The sequence below is a fragment of the Lissotriton helveticus genome, chromosome 2_1 (assembly GCF_964261635.1).
Source record: "Lissotriton helveticus chromosome 2_1, aLisHel1.1, whole genome shotgun sequence".
Classification (NCBI taxonomy): domain Eukaryota; kingdom Metazoa; phylum Chordata; class Amphibia; order Caudata; family Salamandridae; genus Lissotriton; species Lissotriton helveticus.
In genome coordinates this window covers 1,631,935,431-1,631,954,161 of record NC_136059.1, presented here as the reverse complement: position 1 = coordinate 1,631,954,161, position 18,731 = coordinate 1,631,935,431, and positions in this window count along the sequence as shown.

The window sequence follows — 18,731 nt, the reverse complement described above, 5'->3', positions numbered from 1 at the left end:
ATTTTGGTCATCTCGGAGCAATTTCATCAGGTCGCGGGTCATCGATCGTTTTGCATGAAAAATTGAACGTTCTTGCATGAACATTAATGTACTCTAAATGTTGTTTATATCTCTTCCCGCAGTGAATAAACACGTTTTAAGCCCTCGAAGTGAGCATTTGGGTCCTTTTAAGTCACTTTTACCCATGAGCCAAATCTTGAGTTTTGGCTCCCTAGAAGCATGAAAATGACTATAAAGATGCTCATTTTAACTCCAAAAGTGATGATCCACCTGTGAGAGTCAAAATTAGTTGAAAGATGAAAATTTTCAAAACGGACCATTTTGGTCATCTCGGAGCAATTTCATCAGGTCATCGATCGTTTTGCATGAAAAATTGAACTTTCTTGCATGAACATTAATTTACTCTAAATGTTGTTTATTACTCTTTCCGCAGTGAATAAACACGTTTTAAGCCCTCGAAGTGAGCATTTGGGTCCTTTTAAGTCACTTTTACCCATGAGCCAAATCTTGAGTTTTGGCTCCCTAGAAGCAAGAAAATTACGATAAAGATGCTCATTTTATCTCCAAAAGTGATGATACACCTCTGAGAGTCAAAATTAGTTGAAAGATGAACATTTTCAAAACGGACTATTTTGGTCATCTCAGAGCAATTTCATCAGGTCGCGGGTCATCGATCGTTTTGCATGAAAAATTGAACGTTCTCGCATGAACATTAATTTACTCTAAATGTTGTTTATATCTCTTCCCGCAGTGAATAAACACGTTTTAAGCCCTCGTAGTGAGCATTTGGGCCTTTTTAAGTCACTTTTAACCATGAGCCAAATCTTGAGTTTTGGCTCCCTAGAAGCATGAAAATGACGACAAAGATGCTCATTTTATCTCCAAAAGTGATGATCCACCTCTGAGAGTCAAAATTAGTTGAACGATGGAAGGTTTTAAAACGGACCATTTTGGTCATCTCAGAGCAATTTCATCAGGTCGCGGGTCATCGATCGTTTTGCATGAAAAATTGAACGTTCTTGCATAAACATTAATTTACTCTAAATGTTGTTTATATCTCTTCCCGCAGTGAATAAACATGTTTTAAGCCCTCGAAGTGAGCATTTGGGTCCTTTTAATTCACTTTTAACCATGATCCAAATCTTGAGTTTTGGCTCCTTAGAAGCATGAAAATGACGATAAAGATGCTCATTTTATCTCCAAAAGTGATGATCCACCTCTGAAAGTCAGAATTAGTTGAAAGATGGAAGGTTTTAAAACGGACCATTTTGGTCATCTCAGAGCAATTTCATCAGGTCGCGAGTCATCGATCGTTTTGCATGAAAAATTGAACGTTCTCGCATGAACATTAATGTACTCTAAATGTTGTTTATATCTCTTCCCGCAGTGAATAAACACGTTTTAAGCCCTCGAAGTGAGCATTTGGGTCCCTTTAAGTCACTTTTACCCATGAGCCAAATCTTGAGTTTTGGCTCCCTAGAAGCATGAAAATGACTATAAAGATGCTCATTTTAACTCCAAAAGTGATGATCCACCTGTGAGAGTCAAAATTAGTTGAAAGATGAACATTTTCAAAACGGACCATTTTGGTCATCTCGGAGCAATTTCATCAGGTCATCGATCGTTTTGCATGAAAAATTGAACGTTCTCGCATGAACATTAATTTACTCTAAATGTTGTTTATATCTCTTCCCGCAGTGAATAAACACGTTTTAAGCCCTCGAAGTGAGCATTTGGGTCCTTTTAATTCACTTTTAACAATGAGCCAAATCTTGAGTTTTGGCTCCTTAGAAGCATGAAAATGACGATAAAGATGCTCATTTTATCTCCAAAAGTGATGATCCACCTCTGAAAGTCAAAATTAGTTGAAAGATGGACATTTTCAAAATGGACCATTTTGGTAATCTCAGAGCAATTTCATCAGGTCGCGGGTCAACGATCGTTTTGCATGAAAAATTGAACGTTCTCGCATGAACATTATTTTACTCTAAATGTTGTTTCTATCTCTTCCCGCAGTGAATAAACACGTTTTAAGCCCTCGAAGTGAGCATTTGTGCCTTTTTAAGTCACTTTTAACCATGAGCCAAATCTTGAGTTTTGGCCCCCTAGAAGCATGAAAATGACGATAAAGATGCTCATTTTATCTCCAAAAGTGATGTTCCACCTCTGAGAGTAAAAATTAGTTGAAAGATGAACATTTTCAAAACGGACCATTTTGGTCATCTCAGAGCAATTTCATCAGGTCGCGGGTCAACGATCGTTTTGCATGAAAAATTTAACGTTCTCGCATGAACATTATTTTACTCTAAATGTTGTTTATATCTCTTCCCGCAGTGATTAAACACGTTTTAAGCCCTCAAAGTGAGCATTTGGGCCTTTTTAAGTCACTTTTAACCATGAGCCAAATCTTGAGTTTTGGCTCCCTAGAAGCATGAAAATGACGATAAAGATGCTCATTTTATCTCCAAAAGTGATGATCCACCTCTGAGAGTCAAAATTAGTTGAAAGATGAAAATTTTCAAAACTGACCATTTTGGTCATCTCGGAGCAATTTCATCAGGTCGCGGGTCATCGATCGTTTTGCATGAAAAATTGAACGTTCTTGCATGTACATTAATTTACTCTAAATGTTGTTTATATCTCTTCCCGCAGTGAATAAACACGTTTTAAGCCCTCAAAGTGAGCATTTGGGCCTTTTTAAGTCACTTTTAACCATGAGCCAAATCTTGAGTTTTGGCTCCCTAGAAGCATGAAAATGACGATAAAGATGCTCATTTTATCTCCAAAAGTTATGATCCACCTCTGAAAGTCAGAATTAGTTGAAAGATGGAAGGTTTTAAAACGGACCATTTTGGTCATCTCAGAGCAATTTCATCAGGTCGCGAGTCATCGATCGTTTTGCATGAAAAATTGAACGTTCTTGCATGTACATTAATTTACTCTAAATGTTGTTTATATCTCTTCCCGCAGTGAATAAACACGTTTTAAGCCCTCAAAGTGAGCATTTGGGCCTTTTTAAGTCACTTTGAACCATGAGCCAAATCTTGAGTTTTGGCTCCCTAGAAGCATGAAAATGACGACAAAGATGCTCATTTTAACTCCAAAAGTGATGATCCACCTGTGAGAGTCAAAATTAGTTGAAAGATGAAAATTTTCAAAACTGACCATTTTGGTCATCTCGGAGCAATTTCATCAGGTCATCGATCGTTTTGCATGAAAAATTGAACTTTCTTGCATGAACATTAATTTACTTTAAATGTTGTTTATTACTCTTTCCGCAGTGAATAAATACGTTTTAAGCCCTCGAAGTGAGCATTTGGGTACTTTTAAGTCACTTTTAACCATGAGCCAAATCTTGAGTTTTGGCTCCCTAGAAGCATGAAAATGACGATAAAGATGCTCATTTTATCTCCAAAAGTGATGATACACCTCTGAGAGTCAAAATTAGTTGAAAGATGAACATTTTCAAAACGGACTATTTTGGTCATCTCAGAGCAATTTCATCAGGTCGCGGGGTCATCGATCGTTTTGCATGAAAAATTGAACGTTCTCGCATGAACATTAATTTACTCTAAATGTTGTTTATATCTCTTCCCGCAGTGAATAAACACGTTTTAAGCCCTCGAAGTGAGCATTTGGGCCTTTTTAAGTCACTTTTAACCATGAGCCAAATCTTGAGTTTTGGCTCCCTAGAAGCATGAAAATGACAACAAAGATGCTCATTTTATCTCCAAAAGTGATGATCCACCTCTGAGAGTCAAAATTAGTTGAACAATGAAAATTTTCAAAACGGACCATTTTGGTCATCTCGGAGCAATTTCATCAGGTCGCGGGTCATCGATCGTTTTGCATGAAAAATTTGAACGTTCTTGCATGAACATTAATTTACTCTAAATGTTGTTTATATCTCTTCCCGCAGTGAATAAACACGTTTAAGCCCTCGAAGTGAGCATTTGGGTCCTTTTAATTCACTTTTAACCATGAGCCAAATCTTGAGTTTTGGCTCCTTAGAAGCATGAAAATGACGATAAAGATGCTCATTTTATCTCCAAAAGTGATGATCCACCTCTGAAAGTCAGAATTAGTTGAAAGATGGACATTTTCAAAATGGACCATTTTGGTAATCTCAGAGCAATTTCATCAGGTCGCGGGTCATCGATCGTTTTGCATGAAAAATTGAACGTTCTCGCATGAACAATAATTGACTCTAAATGTTGTTTATATCTCTTCCCGCAGTGACTAAACACGTTTTAAGCCCTCGAAGTGAGCATTTGGGTCCTTTTAAGTCACTTTTACCCATGAGCCAAATCTTGAGTTTTGGCTCCCTAGAAGCATGAAAATGACAATAAAGATGCTCATTTTATCTCCAAAAGTGATGATCCACCTCTGAGAGTCAAAATTAGTTGAAAGATGAACATTTTCTTAACGGACTATTTCGGTCATCTCAGAGCAATTTCATCAGGTCGCGGGTCTTCGATCGTTTTGCATGAAAAATTGAACGTTCTCGCATGAACATTAATTTACTCTAAATGTTGTTTATATCTCTTCCCGCAGTGAAGAAACATGTATTAAGCCCTCAAAGTGAGCATTTGGGCCTTTTTAAGTTACTTTTAACCATGAGCCAAATCTTGAGTTTTGGCTCCCTAGAAGCATGAAAATGACGATAAAGATGCTCATTTTATCTCCAAAAGTGATGATCCACCTCTGAAAGTCAGAATTAGTTGAAAGATGGAAGGTTTTAAAATGGACCATTTTGGTCATCTCAGAGCAATTTCATCAGGTCGCGAGTCATCGATCGTTTTGCATGAAAAATTGAACGTTCTCGCATGAACAATAGTTTACTCTAAATGTTGTTTATATCTCTTCCCGCAGTGAATAAACACGTTTTAAGCCCTCGAAGTGAGCATTTGGGCCTTTTTAAGTCACTTTTAACCATGAGCCAAATCTTGAGTTTTGGCTCCCTAGATGCATGAAAATGACGACATAGATGCTCATTTTATCTCCAAAAGTGATGATCCACCTCTGAGAGTCAAAATTAGTTGAAAGATGAAAATTTTCAAAACGGACCATTTTGGTCATCTCGGAGCAATTTCATCAGGTCGCGGGTCATCGATCGTTTTGCATGAAAAATTGAACGTTCTTGCATGAACATTAATGTACTCTAAATGTTGTTTATATCTCTTCCCGCAGTGAATAAACACGTTTTAAGCCCTCGAAGTGAGCATTTGGGTCCTTTTAAGTCACTTTTACCCATGAGCCAAATCTTGAGTTTTGGCTCCCTAGAAGCATGAAAATGACTATAAAGATGCTCATTTTAACTCCAAAAGTGATGATCCACCTGTGAGAGTCAAAATTAGTTGAAAGATGAAAATTTTCAAAACGGACCATTTTGGTCATCTCGGAGCAATTTCATCAGGTCATCGATCGTTTTGCATGAAAAATTGAACTTTCTTGCATGAACATTAATTTACTCTAAATGTTGTTTATTACTCTTTCCGCAGTGAATAAATACGTTTTAAGCCCTCGAAGTGAACATTTGGGTTATTTTAAGTCACTTTTAACCATGAGCCAAATCTTGAGTTTTGGCTCCCTAGAAGCATGAAAATTACGATAAAGATGCTCATTTTATCTCCAAAAGTGACGATACACCTCTGAGAGTCAAAATTAGTTGAAAGATGAACATTTTCAAAACGGACTATTTTGGTCATCTCAGAGCAATTTCATCAGGTCGCGGGTCATCGATCGTTTTGCATGAAAAATTGAACGTTCTCGCATGAACATTAATTTACTCTAAATGTTGTTTATATCTCTTCCTGCAGTGAATAAACATGTTTTAAGCCCTCGAAGTGAGCATTTGGGTCCTTTTAATTCACTTTTAACCATGATCCAAATCTTGAGTTTTGGCTCCTTAGAAGCATGAAAATGACGATAAAGATGCTCATTTTATCTCCAAAAGTGATGATCCACCTCTGAAAGTCAGAATTAGTTGAAAGATGGAAGGTTTTAAAACGGACCATTTTGGTCATCTCAGAGCAATTTCATCAGGTCGCGAGTCATCGATCGTTTTGCATGAAAAATTGAACGTTCTCGCATGAACATTAATGTACTCTAAATGTTGTTTATATCTCTTCCCGCAGTGAATAAACACGTTTTAAGCCCTCGAAGTGAGCATTTGGGTCCTTTTAAGTCACTTTTACCCATGAGCCAAATCTTGAGTTTTGGCTCCCTAGAAGCATGAAAATGACTATAAAGATGCTCATTTTAACTCCAAAAGTGATGATCCACCTGTGAGAGTCAAAATTAGTTGAAAGATGAACATTTTCAAAACGGACCATTTTGGTCATCTCGGAGCAATTTCATCAGGTCATCGATCGTTTTGCATGAAAAATTGAACGTTCTCGCATGAACATTAATTTACTCTAAATGTTGTTTATATCTCTTCCCGCAGTGAATAAACACGTTTTAAGCCCTCGAAGTGAGCATTTGGGTCCTTTTAATTCACTTTTAACAATGAGCCAAATCTTGAGTTTTGGCTCCTTAGAAGCATGAAAATGACGATAAAGATGCTCATTTTATCTCCAAAAGTGATGATCCACCTCTGAAAGTCAAAATTAGTTGAAAGATGGACATTTTCAAAATGGACCATTTTGGTAATCTCAGAGCAATTTCATCAGGTCGCGGGTCAACGATCGTTTTGCATGAAAAATTTAACGTTCTCGCATGAACATTATTTTACTCTAAATGTTGTTTATATCTCTTCCCGCAGTGATTAAACACGTTTTAAGCCCTCGAAGTGAGCATTTGGGCCTTTTTAAGTCACTTTTAACCATGAGCCAAATCTTGAGTTTTGGCTCCCTAGAAGCATGAAAATGACGATAAAGATGCTCATTTTATCTCCAAAAGTGATGATCCACCTCTGAGAGTCAAAATTAGTTGAAAGATGAAAATTTTCAAAACTGACCATTTTGGTCATCTCGGAGCAATTTCATCAGGTCGCGGGTCATCGATCGTTTTGCATGAAAAATTGAACGTTCTTGCATGTACATTAATTTACTCTAAATGTTGTTTATATCTCTTCCCGCAGTGAATAAACATGTTTTAAGCCCTCAAAGTGAGCATTTGGGCCTTTTTAAGTCACTTTTAACCATGAGCCAAATCTTGAGTTTTGGCTCCCTAGAAGCATGAAAATGACGATAAAGATGCTCATTTTATCTCCAAAAGTGATGATCCACCTCTGAAAGTCAGAATTAGTTGAAAGATGGAAGGTTTTAAAACGGACCATTTTGGTCATCTCAGAGCAATTTCATCAGGTCGCGAGTCATCGATCGTTTTGCATGAAAAATTGAACGTTCTTGCATGTACATTAATTTACTCTAAATGTTGTTTATATCTCTTCCCGCAGTGAATAAACACGTTTTAGGCCCTCAAAGTGAGCATTTGGGCCTTTTTAAGTCACTTTGAACCATGAGCCAAATCTTGAGTTTTGGCTCCCTAGAAGCATGAAAATGACGACAAAGATGCTCATTTTAACTCCAAAAGTGATGATCCACCTGTGAGAGTCAAAATTAGTTGAAAGATGAAAATTTTCAAAACGGACCATTTTGGTCATCTCGGAGCAATTTCATCAGGTCATCGATTGTTTTGCATGAAAAATTGAACTTTCTTGCATGAACATTAATTTACTTTAAATGTTGTTTATTACTCTTTCCGCAGTGAATAAATACGCTTTAAGCCCTCGAAGTGAGCATTTGGGTACTTTTAAGTCACTTTTAACCATGAGCCAAATCTTGAGTTTTGGCTCCCTAGAAGCATGAAAATGACGATAAAGATGCTCATTTTATCTCCAAAAGTGATGATACACCTCTGAGAGTCAAAATTAGTTGAAAGATGAACATTTTCAAAACGGACTATTTTGGTCATCTCAGAGCAATTTCATCAGGTCGCGGGGTCATCGATCGTTTTGCATGAAAAATTGAACGTTCTTGCATGAACATTAATTTACTCTAAATGTTGTTTATATCTCTTCCCGCAGTGAATAAACACGTTTTAAGCCCTCGAAGTGAGCATTTGGGTCCTTTTAATTCACTTTTAACCATGAGCCAAATCTTGAGTTTTGGCTCCTTAGAAGCATGAAAATGACGATAAAGATGCTCATTTTATCTCCAAAAGTGATGATCCACCTCTGAAAGTCAGAATTAGTTGAAAGATGGACATTTTCAAAATGGACCATTTTGGTAATCTCAGAGCAATTTCATCAGGTCGCGGGTCAACGATCGTTTTGCATGAAAAATTGAACGTTCTCGCATGAACATTATTTTACTCTAAATGTTGTTTATATCTCTTCCCGCAGTGAATAAACACGTTTTAAGCCCTCGAAGTGAGCATTTGGGCCATTTTAAGTCACTTTTAACCATGAGCCAAATCTTGAGTTTTGGCTCCCTAGAAGCATGAAAATGACGACAAAGATGCTCATTTTAACTCCAAAAGTGATGATCCACCTCTGAGAGTCAAAATTAGTTGAAAGATGAAAATTTTCAAAACGGACCATTTTGGTCATCTCGGAGCAATTTCGCGGGTCATCGATCGTTTTGCATGAAAAATTGAACGTTCTTGCATGAACATTAATTTACTCTAAATGTTGTTTATATCTCTTCCTGCAGTGAATAAACATGTTTTAAGCCCTCAAAGTGAACATTTGGGCCTTTTTAAGTCACTTTTAACCATGAGCCAAATCTTGAGTTTTGGCTCCCTAGAAGTATGAAAATGACGATAAAGATGCTCATTTTATCTCCAAAAGTGATGATCCACCTTCGAGAGTCAAAATTAGTTGAAAGATGAACATTTTCAAAAGGGACTATTTCGGTCATCTCAGAGCAATTTCATCAGGTCGCGGGTCATCGATCGTTTTGCATGAAAAATTGAACGTTCTCGCATGAACATTAATTTACTCTAAATGTTGTTTATATCTCTTCCCGCAGTGAATAAACACGTTTTAAGCCCTCGAAGAGAGCATTTGGGTCCTTTTAATTCACTTTTAACCATGAGCCAAATCTTGAGTTTTGGCTCCTTAGAAGCATGAAAATGACGATAAAGATGCTCATTTTATCTCCAAAAGTGATGATCCACCTCTGAAAGTCAGAATTAGTTGAAAGATGGAAGGTTTTAAAACGGACCATTTTGGTCATCTCAGAGCAATTTCATCAGGTCGCGAGTCATCGATCGTTTTGCATGAAAAATTGAACGTTCTCGCATGAACAATAATTTACTCTAAATGTTGTTTATATCTCTTCCCGCAGTGAATAAACATGTTTTAAGCCCTCGAAGTGAGCATTTGGGCCATTTTAAGTCACTTTTAACCATGAGCCAAATCTTGAGTTTTGGCTCCCTAGAAGCATGAAAATGACGACAAAGATGCTCATTTTAACTCCAAAAGTGATGATCCACCTGTGAGAGTCAAAATTAGTTGAAAGATGAAAATTTTCAAAACGGACCATTTTGGTCATCTCGGAGCAATTTCATCAGGTCATCGATCGTTTTGCATGAAAAATTGAACTTTCTTGCATGAACATTAATTTACTTTAAATGTTGTTTATTACTCTTTGCGCAGTGAATAAATACGTTTTAAGCCCTCGAAGTGAGCATTTGGGTACTTTTAAGTCACTTTTAACCATGAGCCAAATCTTGAGTTTTGGCTCCCTAGAAGCATGAAAATGACGATAAAGATGCTCATTTTATCTCCAAAAGTGATGATACACCTCTGAGAGTCAAAATTAGTTGAAAGATGAACATTTTCAAAACGGACTATTTTGGTCATCTCAGAGCAATTTCATCAGGTCGCGGGGTCATCGATCGTTTTGCATGAAAAATTGAACGTTCTCGCATGAACATTAATTTACTCTAAATGTTGTTTATATCTCTTCCCGCAGTGAATAAACACGTTTTAAGCCCTCGAAGTGAGCATTTGGGCCTTTTTAAGTCACTTTTAACCATGAGCCAAATCTTGAGTTTTGGCTCCCTAGAAGCATGAAAATGACACCAAAGATGCTCATTTTATCTCCAAAAGTGATGATCCACCTCTGAGAGTAAAAATTAGTTGAAAGATGAACATTTTCAAAATGGACCATTTTGGTCATCTCAGAGCAATTTCATCAGGTCGCGGGTCATCGATCGTGTTGCATGAAAAATTGAACGTTCTTGCATGTACATTAATTTACTCTAAATGTTGTTTATATCTCTTCCCGCAGTGAATAAACACGTTTTAAGCCCTCGAAGAGAGCATTTGGGTCCTTTTAATTCACTTTTAACCATGAGCCAAATCTTGAGTTTTGGCTCCCTAGAAGCATGAAAATGACGACAAAGATGCTAATTTTAACTCCAAAAGTGATGATCCACCTCTGAAAGTCAGAATTAGTTGAAAGATGGAAGGTTTTAAAACGGACCATTTTGGTCATCTCAGAGCAATTTCATCAGGTCGCGAGTCATCGATCGTTTTGCATGAAAAATTGAACGTTCTCGCATTAACAATAATTTACTCTAAATGTTGTTTATATCTCTTCCCGCAGTGAATAAACACGTTTTAAGCCCTCGAAGTGAGCATTTGGGCCTTTTTAAGTCACTTTTAACCATGAGCCAAATCTTGAGTTTTGGCTCCCTAGAAGCATGAAAATGACGACAAAGATGCTCATTTTAACTCCAAAAGTGATGATCCACCTGTGAGAGTCAAAATTAGTTGAAAGATGAAAATTTTCAAAACGGACCATTTTGGTCATCTCGGAGCAATTTCATCAGGTCATCGATCGTTTTGCATGATAAATTGAACTTTCTTGCATGAACATTAATTTACTTTAAATGTTGTTTATTACTCTTTCCGCAGTGAATAAATACGTTTTAAGCCCTCGAAGTGAGCATTTGGGTACTTTTAAGTCACTTTTAACCATGAGCCAAATCTTGAGTTTTGGCTCCCTAGAAGCATGAAAATGACGATAAAGATGCTCATTTTATCTCCAAAAGTGATGATACACCTCTGAGAGTCAAAATTAGTTGAAAGATGAACATTTTCAAAACGGACTATTTTGGTCATCTCAGAGCAATTTCATCAGGTCGCGGGGTCATCGATCGTTTTGCATGAAAAATTGAACGTTCTCGCATGAACATTAATTTACTCTAAATGTTGTTTATATCTCTTCCCGCAGTGAATAAACACGTTTTAAGCCCTCGAAGTGAGCATTTGGGTCCTTTTAATTCACTTTTAACCATGAGCCAAATCTTGAGTTTTGGCTCCTTAGAAGCATGAAAATTACGATAAAGATGCTAATTTTATCTCCAAAAGTGATGATCCTCCTCTGAAAGTCAGAATTAGTTGAAAGATGGAAGGTTTTAAAACGGACCATTTTGGTCATCTCAGAACAATTTCATCAGGTCGCGAGTCATCGATCGTTTTGCATGAAAAATTGAACGTTCTCGCATGAACATTAATTTACTCTAAATGTTGTTTATATCTCTTCCCGCAGTGAATAAACACGTTTTAAGCCCTCGAAGTGAGCATTTGGGCCTTTTTAAGTCACTTTTAACCATGAGCCAAATCTTGAGTTTTGGCTCCCTAGAAGCATGAAAATGACGACAAAGATGCTCATTTTATCTCCAAAAGTGATGATCCACCTCTGAGAGTAAAAATTAGTTGAAAGATGAACATTTTCAAAACGTACCATTTTGGTCATCTCAGAGCAATTTCATCAGGTCGCGGGTCATCGATCGTTTTGCATGAAAAATTGAACGTTCTTGCATGAACATTAATTTACTCTAAATGTTGTTTATATCTCTTCCCGCAGTGAATAAACACGTTTTTAGCCCTCGAAGAGAGCATTTGGGTCCTTTTAATTCACTTTTAACCATGAGCCAAATCTTGAGTTTTGGCTCCTTAGAAGCATGAAAATGACGATAAAGATGCTCATTTTATCTCCAAAAGTGATGATCCACCTCTGAAAGTCAGAATTAGTTGAAAGATGGAAGGTTTTAAAACGGACCATTTTGGTCATCTCAGAGCAATTTCATCAGGTCGCGAGTCATCGATCGTTTTGCATGAAAAATTGAACGTTCTCGCATGAACAATAATTTACTCTAAATGTTGTTTATATCTCTTCCCGCAGTGAATAAACACGTTTTAAGCCCTCGAAGTGAGCATTTGGGCCTTTTTAAGTCACTTTTAACCATGAGCCAAATCTTGAGTTTTGGCTCCCTAGATGCATGAAAATGACGACAAAGATGCTCATTTTATCTCCAAAAGTGATGATCCACCTCTGAGAGTCAAAATTAGTTGAAAGATGAAAATTTTCAAAACGGACCATTTTGGTCATCTCGGAGCAATTTCATCAGGTCGCGGGTCATCGATCGTTTTGCATGAAAAATTGAACGTTCTTGCATGAACATTAATGTACTCCAAATGTTGTTTATATCTCTTCCCGCAGTGAATAAACACGTTTTAAGCCCTCGAAGTGAGCATTTGGGTCCTTTTAAGTCACTTTTACCCATGAGCCAAATCTTGAGTTTTGGCTCCCTAGAAGCATGAAAATGACTATAAAGATGCTCATTTTAACTCCAAAAGTGATGATCCACCTGTGAGAGTCAAAATTAGTTGAAAGATGAAAATTTTCAAAACGGACCATTTTGGTCATCTCGGAGCAATTTCATCAGGTCATCGATCGTTTTGCATGAAAAATTGAACTTTCTTGCATGAACATTAATTTACTCTAAATGTTGTTTATTACTCTTTCCGCAGTGAATAAACACGTTTTAAGCCCTCGAAGTGAGCATTTGGGTCCTTTTAAGTCACTTTTACCCATGAGCCAAATCTTGAGTTTTGGCTCCCTAGAAGCATGAAAATTACGATAAAGATGCTCATTTTATCTCCAAAAGTGATGATACACCTCTGAGAGTCAAAATTAGTTGAAAGATGAACATTTTCAAAACGGACTATTTTGGTCATCTCAGAGCAATTTCATCAGGTCGCGGGTCATCGATCGTTTTGCATGAAAAATTGAACGTTCTCGCATGAACATTAATTTACTCTAAATGTTGTTTATATCTCTTCCCGCAGTGAATAAACACGTTTTAAGCCCTCGTAGTGAGCATTTGGGCCTTTTTAAGTCACTTTTAACCATGAGCCAAATCTTGAGTTTTGGCTCCCTAGAAGCATGAAAATGACGACAAAGATGCTCATTTTATCTCCAAAAGTGATGATCCACCTCTGAGAGTCAAAATTAGTTGAACGATGAAAATTTTCAAAACGGACCATTTTGGTCATCTCGGAGCAATTTCATCAGGTCGCGGGTCATCGATCGTTTTGCATGAAAAATTGAACGTTCTTGCATAAACATTAATTTACTCTAAATGTTGTTTATATCTCTTCCCGCAGTGAATAAACATGTTTTAAGCCCTCGAAGTGAGCATTTGGGTCCTTTTAATTCACTTTTAACCATGATCCAAATCTTGAGTTTTGGCTCCTTAGAAGCATGAAAATGACGATAAAGATGCTCATTTTATCTCCAAAAGTGATGATCCACCTCTGAAAGTCAGAATTAGTTGAAAGATGGAAGGTTTTAAAACGGACCATTTTGGTCATCTCAGAGCAATTTCATCAGGTCGCGAGTCATCGATCGTTTTGCATGAAAAATTGAACGTTCTCGCATGAACATTAATGTACTCTAAATGTTGTTTATATCTCTTCCCGCAGTGAATAAACACGTTTTAAGCCCTCGAAGTGAGCATTTGGGTCCTTTTAAGTCACTTTTACCCATGAGCCAAATCTTGAGTTTTGGCTCCCTAGAAGCATGAAAATGACTATAAAGATGCTCATTTTAACTCCAAAAGTGATGATCCACCTGTGAGAGTCAAAATTAGTTGAAAGATGAACATTTTCAAAACGGACCATTTTGGTCATCTCGGAGCAATTTCATCAGGTCATCGATCGTTTTGCATGAAAAATTGAACGTTCTCGCATGAACATTAATTTACTCTAAATGTTGTTTATATCTCTTCCCGCAGTGAATAAACACGTTTTAAGCCCTCGAAGTGAGCATTTGGGTCCTTTTAATTCACTTTTAACAATGAGCCAAATCTTGAGTTTTGGCTCCTTAGAAGCATGAAAATGACGATAAAGATGCTCATTTTATCTCCAAAAGTGATGATCCACCTCTGAAAGTCAAAATTAGTTGAAAGATGGACATTTTCAAAATGGACCATTTTGGTAATCTCAGAGCAATTTCATCAGGTCGCGGGTCAACGATCGTTTTGCATGAAAAATTGAACGTTCTCGCATGAACATTATTTTACTCTAAATGTTGTTTCTATCTCTTCCCGCAGTGAATAAACACGTTTTAAGCCCTCGAAGTGAGCATTTGGGCCTTTTTAAGTCACTTTTAACCATGAGCCAAATCTTGAGTTTTGGCCCCCTAGAAGCATGAAAATGACGATAAAGATGCTCATTTTATCTCCAAAAGTGATGTTCCACCTCTGAGAGTAAAAATTAGTTGAAAGATGAACATTTTCAAAACGGACCATTTTGGTCATCTCAGAGCAATTTCATCAGGTCGCGGGTCAACGATCGTTTTGCATGAAAAATTTAACGTTCTCGCATGAACATTATTTTACTCTAAATGTTGTTTATATCTCTTCCCGCAGTGATTAAACACGTTTTAAGCCCTCAAAGTGAGCATTTGGGCCTTTTTAAGTCACTTTTAACCATGAGCCAAATCTTGAGTTTTGGCTCCCTAGAAGCATGAAAATGACGATAAAGATGCTCATTTTATCTCCAAAAGTGATGATCCACCTCTGAGAGTCAAAATTAGTTGAAAGATGAAAATTTTCAAAACTGACCATTTTGGTCATCTCGGAGCAATTTCATCAGGTCGCGGGTCATCGATCGTTTTGCATGAAAAATTGAACGTTCTTGCATGTACATTAATTTACTCTAAATGTTGTTTATATCTCTTCCCGCAGTGAATAAACACGTTTTAAGCCCTCAAAGTGAGCATTTGGGCCTTTTTAAGTCACTTTTAACCATGAGCCAAATCTTGAGTTTTGGCTCCCTAGAAGCATGAAAATGACGATAAAGATGCTCATTTTATCTCCAAAAGTTATGATCCACCTCTGAAAGTCAGAATTAGTTGAAAGATGGAAGGTTTTAAAACGGACCATTTTGGTCATCTCAGAGCAATTTCATCAGGTCGCGAGTCATCGATCGTTTTGCATGAAAAATTGAACGTTCTTGCATGTACATTAATTTACTCTAAATGTTGTTTATATCTCTTCCCGCAGTGAATAAACACGTTTTAAGCCCTCAAAGTGAGCATTTGGGCCTTTTTAAGTCACTTTGAACCATGAGCCAAATCTTGAGTTTTGGCTCCCTAGAAGCATGAAAATGACGACAAAGATGCTCATTTTAACTCCAAAAGTGATGATCCACCTGTGAGAGTCAAAATTAGTTGAAAGATGAAAATTTTCAAAACGGACCATTTTGGTCATCTCGGAGCAATTTCATCAGGTCATCGATCGTTTTGCATGAAAAATTGAACTTTCTTGCATGAACATTAATTTACTTTAAATGTTGTTTATTACTCTTTCCGCAGTGAATAAATACGTTTTAAGCCCTCGAAGTGAGCATTTGGGTACTTTTAAGTCACTTTTAACCATGAGCCAAATCTTGAGTTTTGGCTCCCTAGAAGCATGAAAATGACGATAAAGATGCTCATTTTATCTCCAAAAGTGATGATACACCTCTGAGAGTCAAAATTAGTTGAAAGATGAACATTTTCAAAACAGACTATTTTGGTCATCTCAGAGCAATTTCATCAGGTCGCGGGGTCATCGATCGTTTTGCATGAAAAATTGAACGTTCTCGCATGAACATTAATTTACTCTAAATGTTGTTTATATCTCTTCCCGCAGTGAATAAACATGTTTTAAGCCCTCGAAGTGAGCATTTGGGCCTTTTTAAGTCACTTTTAACCATGAGCCAAATCTTGAGTTTTGGCTCCCTAGAAGCATGAAAATGACAACAAAGATGCTCATTTTATCTCCAAAAGTGATGATCCACCTCTGAGAGTCAAAATTAGTTGAACAATGAAAATTTTCAAAACGGACCATTTTGGTCATCTCGGAGCAATTTCATCAGGTCGCGGGTCATCGATCGTTTTGCATGAAAAATTGAACGTTCTTGCATGAACATTAATTTACTCTAAATGTTGTTTATATCTCTTCCCGCAGTGAATAAACACGTTTTAAGCCCTCGAAGTGAGCATTTGGGTCCTTTTAATTCACTTTTAACCATGAGCCAAATCTTGAGTTTTGGCTCCTTAGAAGCATGAAAATGACGATAAAGATGCTCATTTTATCTCCAAAAGTGATGATCCACCTCTGAAAGTCAGAATTAGTTGAAAGATGGACATTTTCAAAATGGACCATTTTGGTAATCTCAGAGCAATTTCATCAGGTCGCGGGTCAACGATCGTTTTGCATGAAAAATTGAACGTTCTCGCATGAACATTATTTTACTCTAAATGTTGTTTATATCTCTTCCCGCAGTGAATAAACACGTTTTAAGCCCTCGAAGTGAGCATTTGGGTCTTTTTAAGTCACTTTTAACCATGAGCCAAATCTTGAGTCTTGGCTCCCTAGAAGCATGAAAATGACGATAAAGATGCTCATTTTATATCCAAAAGTGATGTTCCACCTCTGAGAGTCAAAATTAGTTGAAAGATGAAAATTTTCAAAACGGACCATTTTGGTCATCTTGGAGCAATTTCGCGGGTCATCGATCGTTTTGCATGAAAAATTGAACGTTCTTGCATGAACATTAATTTACTCTAAATGTTGTTTATATCTCTTCCTGCAGTGAATAAACATGTTTTAAGCCCTCAAAGTGAGCATTTGGGCCTTTTTAAGTCACTTTTAACCATGAGCCAAATCTTGAGTTTTGGCTCCCTAGAAGTATGAAAATGACGATAAAGATGCTCATTTTATCTCCAAAAGTGATGATCCACCTTCGAGAGTCAAAATTAGTTGAAAGATGAACATTTTCAAAACTGACTATTTCGGTCATCTCAGAGCAATTTCATCAGGTCGCGGGTCATCGATCGTTTTGCATGAAAAATTGAACGTTCTCGCATGAACAATAATTGACTCTAAATGTTGTTTATATCTCTTCCCGCAGTGACTAAACACATTTTAAGCCCTCGAAGTGAGCATTTGGGTCCTTTTAAGTCACTTTTACCCATGAGCCAAATCTTGAGTTTTGGCTCCCTAGAAGCATGAAAATGACAATAAAGATGCTCATTTTATCTCCAAAAGTGATGATCCACCTCTGAGAGTCAAAATTAGTTGAAAGATGAACATTTTCTTAACGGACTATTTCGGTCATCTCAGAGCAATTTCATCAGGTCGCGGGTCTTCGATCGTTTTGCATGAAAAATTGAACGTTCTCGCATGAACATTAATTTACTCTAAATGTTGTTTATATCTCTTCCCGCAGTGAAGAAACATGTATTAAGCCCTCAAAGTGAGCATTTGGGCCTTTTTAAGTTACTTTTAACCATGAGCCAAATCTTGAGTTTTGGCTCCCTAGAAGCATGAAAATGACGATAAAGATGCTCATTTTATCTCCAAAAGTGATGATCCACCTCTGAAAGTCAGAATTAGTTGAAAGATGGAAGGTTTTAAAATGGACCATTTTGGTCATCTCAGAGCAATTTCATCAGGTCGCGAGTCATCGATCGTTTTGCATGAAAAATTGAACGTTCTCGCATGAACAATAATTTACTCTAAATGTTGTTTATATCTCTTCCCGCAGTGAATAAACACGTTTTAAGCCCTCGAAGTGAGCATTTGGGCCTTTTTAAGTCACTTTTAACCATGAGCCAAATCTTGAGTTTTGGCTCCCTAGATGCATGAAAATGACGACATAGATGCTCATTTTATCTCCAAAAGTGATGATCCACCTCTGAGAGTCAAAATTAGTTGAAAGATGAAAATTTTCAAAACGGACCATTTTGGTCATCTCGGAGCAATTTCATCAGGTCGCGGGTCATCGATCGTTTTGCATGAAAAATTGAACGTTCTTGCATGAACATTAATGTACTCTAAATGTTGTTTATATCTCTTCCCGCAGTGAATAAACACGTTTTAAGCCCTCGAAGTGAGCATTTGGGTCCTTTTAAGTCACTTTTACCCATGAGCCAAATCTTGAGTTTTGGCTCCCTAGAAGCATGAAAATGACTATAAAGATGCTCATTTTAACTCCAAAAGTGATGATCCACCTGTGAGAGTCAAAATTAGTTGAAAGATGAAAATTTTCAAAACGGACCATTTTGGTCATCTCGGAGCAATTTCATCAGGTCATCGATCGTTTTGCATGAAAAATTGAACTTTCTTGCATGAACATTAATTTACTCTAAATGTTGTTTATTACTCTTTCCGCAGTGAATAAATACGTTTTAAGCCCTCGAAGTGAACATTTGGGTTATTTTAAGTCACTTTTAACCATGAGCCAAATCTTGAGTTTTGGCTCCCTAGAAGCATGAAAATTACGATAAAGATAATCATTTTATCTCCAAAAGTGACGATACACCTCTGAGAGTCAAAATTAGTTGAAAGATGAACATTTTCAGAACGGACTATTTTGGTCATCTCAGAGCAATTTCATCAGGTCGCGGGTCATCGATCGTTTTGCATGAAAAATT